Source organism: Sphaerodactylus townsendi, linkage group LG01 (genome assembly GCF_021028975.2).
Source record: "Sphaerodactylus townsendi isolate TG3544 linkage group LG01, MPM_Stown_v2.3, whole genome shotgun sequence".
NCBI lineage: Eukaryota > Metazoa > Chordata > Lepidosauria > Squamata > Sphaerodactylidae > Sphaerodactylus > Sphaerodactylus townsendi.
Window position 1 is genome coordinate 185,272,215 of NC_059425.1, and position 6,000 is coordinate 185,278,214.

A 6,000-nucleotide genomic window follows, 5' to 3' on the forward strand; every position below is an offset into this window, starting at 1 on the left:
GGAATACTACAGAATACCTCACTTGCAGAATTATAACAATTTGCTATTCGGTGAGACTGTTGCAAATTTTCTTTTAGAATTAATGAAAGTGTAATAGCCTTTTTTTTAAAAAAAAAAAAGTACATACACTATATATTTCTGTAGTCATTTTGCGGCTGGCTCCACGTCCTGCTGAGCCTGGGGAGAGCAGTTGCCAGCCCCCAGCGATGTACCTTTAAAAGCACGAAGGCTGGGGGCGGGACCATGCCCCCAAGCCACGCCCCCTGCTTTCCGTGCTTCTAGAAGCACATCACTGGAGGCCCAGCAACTGCTCTCTCCAGGCTCTGGGGAGAGCAGTTGCTGGGCTACCGGGAGCCTGGGGAGGGGGCGGAGCTTGGTGGCATGGGGGCGGTGGTTAGATGTGGGGAGTGGGGCCTGGGGATGGGGCAGGAGCGGAGCGGAGCTCCCCCACACATCCCTGGAGGCCGACTCCTACAGAAGCTGGCCTGCAGGGAGGTCGGGAGGGGGGTGGGGTGCTGGCTACGGACGCATGTCTTTGGTCACGTGGGGGCCCCTCTGGCGCCCCCCTCGTGACTGAAAGGCGTGTGCCTGGGGAAATGGGTATCCTCATGTCCCTACATCGGTACATCTCTAGTCAGAAGGCACATGAAGTTACATGAAGGCAACTTTAACAGAATTTACCAGTATAGAAGTGGTGAAATAGGTTATTTTCTCTGAGAAGAAGATGGGAGACAGCGCTCTGGTTACAGCAACAGAGAAACGGACAGAAAGACAAACAGGCAGAGTGACAAAGAAAGAGACAGACAGAAAGGGAGACAGAAGATACGGAGACAGAAGGCGAGACAAAGAAAGAGACACACAAAGACGGAGAGGCAGAAACAGACAGAAATAGAGAGAGACAGAAAAAGAATTACACACACACACACACACACACACACAGAGAGAGAGAGACAGACAGACAGACAGACAGACAGACAGACAGACAGAGAAGTCAGGGAGACAGACAGATGGAGAGGCAGATACAGACACTCAGACACAGAAACACACAGAGAAAGATGGACAGACAGACAGACAGACAATCAGAGGGAGTCAGATTGAGAAAGACAGAGAGTAACAAAGACAGAGGCACAGAGTGTCTGATAGAAAGACAGACAGCAGAGACAGACAGTCTGAGAGGTAGACAGATGTAGAAAGAAAAAGAGGGACAGAAAGACACAGAGAGAAAGTCAAATACAGAGATAGAGAGACACTCAAACAGAAACAGGCAGGGACAGACAGAGACAGACAGACAGAGACAGAAATAGACAGAGACAGAGACAGGCAGAGAAAAAGATCAGACAGGGACAGAGAAACAGAGCCAGAAATATACAGAGACAGACAGAAAGACAGAAAGACAAGCAGACAAAAGCAGACAAAAGCAGAGACTAACATAAACAGATAGAGGGAAAGGCAGAGAGACAATCAAACAGAAAGGCAGAGAGACAGCTATAATGAGACACCCAACACAGATACACAGAGAAAGACAGAGAGACAGATGGACAGAGACAGCCAGAACGACACCCAGACAAGGAGACAGAGAGACAGACACAGAACAGACAGATAAAGACAGCCAGATGGTCAGATGGAGAAGACAGTTATAGAGACAGAGAGAGTTAGATAGAAACAGATACAAACAGAGAGACAATGAAATTCACACAAGAAGACAGAGAGAAAGGTGGACAGAGAGACATCCCCAAATCACCAGGACTTTCCCAACCTGGATCTGGCAAGCGTCCCCTCCCCCACACCATGCAAAATGTCCCTTTATCTAGGTACTATACTCCTATTGATTCAACCAAGAATGGCATTGGCCTTCTTGGCTGCCGCATCACACTGAGTTGCTAGAGTCAAGTCCACTAGCCTCTTACAGACCAATAAGATTGGGGGGGGGGGGGTAAGCTTTTGAGAGTCAAAGCTGCCTTCATCAGATCCACAGAATGATGGCGATGGAGGACCTGCTAGTACTAAATTGTTCCATACGGAAGTGGTTATCATGAGTTGCTTTCAGTTCTGCTTTGTTTTAAAAAACTGGGCTGACATAATTGGAGGTTCTGGGGCACAAGAGCTGTCAATCAGCACAACAGACATGGAGTTCTGAGCAACTGATTTGGGGTTGCTTTAATTGTCAGATGCAGCAATTCTACCAATGCATACCAATTCTACCAATGACTGTAACAAAACTCTACGCAAAAAGCACAAACTCTTTCCCAAACAAATAACCAAATAAATAAGAATAAATCTGCAACTGGTTTTGGATGAAATAGTTGGGACTTATGCCAGAATGATCTTATTTATGTGTAATGGGGCAAAGTAAAAAAAGCTCAAGTTGGTCTTCTGTGCAATCACGACACATGATTACAATTGTGTTACATCACAATATTTACTAGGCAGAATCAACCCTGGCGATCAATGGGGTGACAGATGTCACAGCCAGATCGCCCTCACATCCAGGACTTGCTCTCCTTTAGCTCTAGGTATCACCTACACTGGTAATAGAAAATTCAATACCTGCACCCAGATAAAGCAGTGCTCCAGGTTTCAAACACAGAGCCAATGATGTTGGCCCGTTGCAATGCCCTTCCACCAGCCGTATCAACAGGGAGATTCACTAAAAACCCTTACCGCCAAAGGCTATGCATATGCAACGGGAACTGTGTTGACTCTATAGACCATATTTTACTTTATTGTCCACTTTACACAGGACCCAGAGTCAAATACTTGTCACCCCTGCTACTCAAAAAAAGAGTATGCATCTGACTTGCAAAAGATTACCTTTCTGTTGGACAGCTCCAGTAGTGATGCAAACGATGTAGTCACCCAATTTTGGGATTTGTATATAAAACAGTGCTTTAGGAGCAAATCCTGAACATCAGCCTTCTCTACCTGTACATTTATTTTAGCTTCCCTCTACTTGGTTAAGTGGATCTGTGTATATAATGTTGTTATGCCAATAAAGGTTCTTTGTTTGTTGTTGTTGTTACTAAGCAGATGACATTTATGGGGTGGTTTGCTATTGCTTTCCCCTGTCATCTATACCTTATCCCCAGCAAGCTGGGTACTCATTTCACTGCCCTCAGAAGGAGGAAAGACTGAGTTGACCTTGAGATGGCTACCTGAAACTGACTTCTGTTGGGATCGAACTCAGGTTATGAGCAGAGCTCTGACTGCAGGACTACAGCTTACCATTCTGGACCACAGTGCTCTTAATGGGGGGAAAACCCATACAAATACAAGCATGTCAACTATGCTGGCATATGTATCTACCTACTGGAACTAGAAACATAAAATTGGAAGAGAACACAAGGGCCATCAAGTCCAACCCTCTGTCATGCAGGAAGACACAATCAAAGCATTCCTGACAGATGGCCATTTAACCGCTCTTTAAAAACCTCCAAAGAAGGAGGCGCCACACTCCAAGGCAGCATATTCCTTACTGTCAGGAAGTTCTTTCTAATGTTTTCCTCTATTTTGAATCCATTACTCCTTGTCCTAGTCTCTGGAGCAGCAGAAAACAAGCTTGCTCCCACTTCAACATGACATGCCTTCATATATTTCAACATGGCTATCATATCACCCCTGAGCCTCCTTTTCCAGACTAATTATTCCTAGCTTCCAGACTAGTTATATCTAACTTTTCAACACCAATTACAACTAGCTCCCTTACCTGCTCCTCATAGGGTATTGAAATCAGACTTCTACATTACAGTCATACTCCTATGGACCCATTCCAGCTTGTCAATACCCTTTTTGAATTGTGGTGCCCAGAACTGGACACCACAGTAGACAAGGTGAGATACGGAACAAAGGGAGGATTTTACACCCATTGTTTTCCTCTTTGCAGGATCCCAATGACTGTGGAATTCCCTTCAGAGCAGGTACATTGAGGTCTTGCCACCATAAGCTAATTTCAACAGAAAGCATCCCTTTGTACCCAAATCCTCCCTACAGACAGATTTCAGTCTATGTATGCACACAATTTACTTGAGGTGATGGTGGCAAAACTTCGTCTCGGTCACATAGGCCCCTGTGGGTCACATAGGACCATAAATCCTACACAATCGGTGCCTGATCTGGATCTTGACTGCAGTGCGCATAGATTTCCCCCTCCCCTCCATTTTTCTGAACTGAAATGATCCATCAGGGGTGGGGTGGACAGATGCTATTTGGCCTATTGGGGAAATCCACTGGGACCATTTCTGGTTGGGATAATGGCAAGGGGAGGAGGGGAAGAAGGGTGTCGTGATCCGCCCATGTCTGTTTTGATCCTGCCATGTCTCTCCCACCCAGGATGTTGGAATTCTTTCTCCCCCTCACTCCCCGCTCCCTTTTCATTACTGAGGTTGGGTGTACTTTCTCACTCTTTGTGCTTTGGCTTCCCCGGAACCCTTCTCTTCTCATTCCCCCTCCTTGCTGAGCTTACGTTTTTCCACTTTGCTTCTCAGGCCTTATCAGCTCATTAGACACCTGCTGTTGTTGTTCTGTCAGTGGTGTGGAATGTAGGTTGTTTTGGCCCTGGGAGAGGCCCCCTTATTTGTGGACTGTAGGCTGGCGAGGGCCCAGTCCCCTCTTGGGAATGGACAGTCAGGGTGGTGATGTGGGACATGACATAGGGTATAATGGAGGGCACTTTGTTGCTTGTCCTTTCGCTCTGGCAATAGACATCTAAATGCTTATTCCTGATGCTGTTTCATCTATATATATGAAAAGCTAACAGTGTTTTTGTTGATGATAGTATAACTCAGTAACTGCTGGGCCAATTCCTCTGAAAATTCCCAGTCACTATAGTCAGCCAGGTGAGAGTGTTTTTAGATGTTCACATATCTGAAATTTCACACCTGGCCCAGGTAAAACACCTTTTTCTTGGCACTCCATGGTGAAGGACATGCAGCTGCCTGTGTGTAACTGTCACCCTTAGAATGTTTGTGCTGCTTAGAATGTTCACTCAGATGGCCAGATAGGAGCAGTGGAAACAGTACATAGGTAGTAACTCCAGTGGAAGTAAAACACATACACACACATACACACGAGGGAGAGGGAAGGGAGGGAGAGGGAGGGAGGGAGGGGTGGCATGCAAGGGAAGAGAGGGAGGGAAAGGAAAAGGACGGAGGGGGAGACATGCAAGGGAAGAGAAGTGAGAGAGGGGAGACCGTGAGGGGTGGCATGCAAGGGAGGGGAGGCAAGGGGCCCAGCATCTTGATATGACCCACCCACCCTAGCGGAGGAAAAGGGAAGGGAAGGAGGGGAAGGGGTGGCATGCAAGGGAAGAGAAGTGAGGGAGGGAAGAGAGTGAGGGGTGATATGCAAGGGATGGGAGGGAGGGGCCAGGCACCCTAGATTCCCTGAATACTGCAGTTACAGTTAAGAAAACCAGGCAGGCATTACTCAGGAGTAAGCTCAGTACAGCAACCGTGACATACTTGAATGGCTGCGTCACGCCCCTCAGAGGGTTTCCTCAGAAGCGACACCCATTGCCACCAACCAAACTTACTCTCAGGTAAAGGATCATGACCAGCAAGCCTAGATGTGTGGGAGGGGTACCTTTCCATCCCCCCCAAGGAATGCAGGCACACACATCAATGACATCGCACAGTGTCAGGGTGTGTCTTTGCATGAGCATGTAGTCATCCCCGCAGGGTCGTCGCTAAGGAAGAGGCGAGACGCGGAGGTTTCATCTGGTGGAGAGCGCCAGCAGCGGGAGCGCGGGTGTCCGTGTTCCTAGCGACTCTGCCGCGTGCTGGTTCCTGGCACCTTTTATTATGATTCTAGCGGGGGCGTGTAGAAGGGCGGAACGGGGGGAATTCCGGGAGAGCGGGAGACTTAGAGATCATCATGTGATGCATGATCTCACCTGGCTGCTACGTGCGGAGAGGAGCGCCAGCTGCCTGGGCTTCACCCTCACCTGCTGGGGCAAGACCATTGTCCCTTTGTCCGGGACAATCGGTGGTTGTGAGCCAGGTAGTT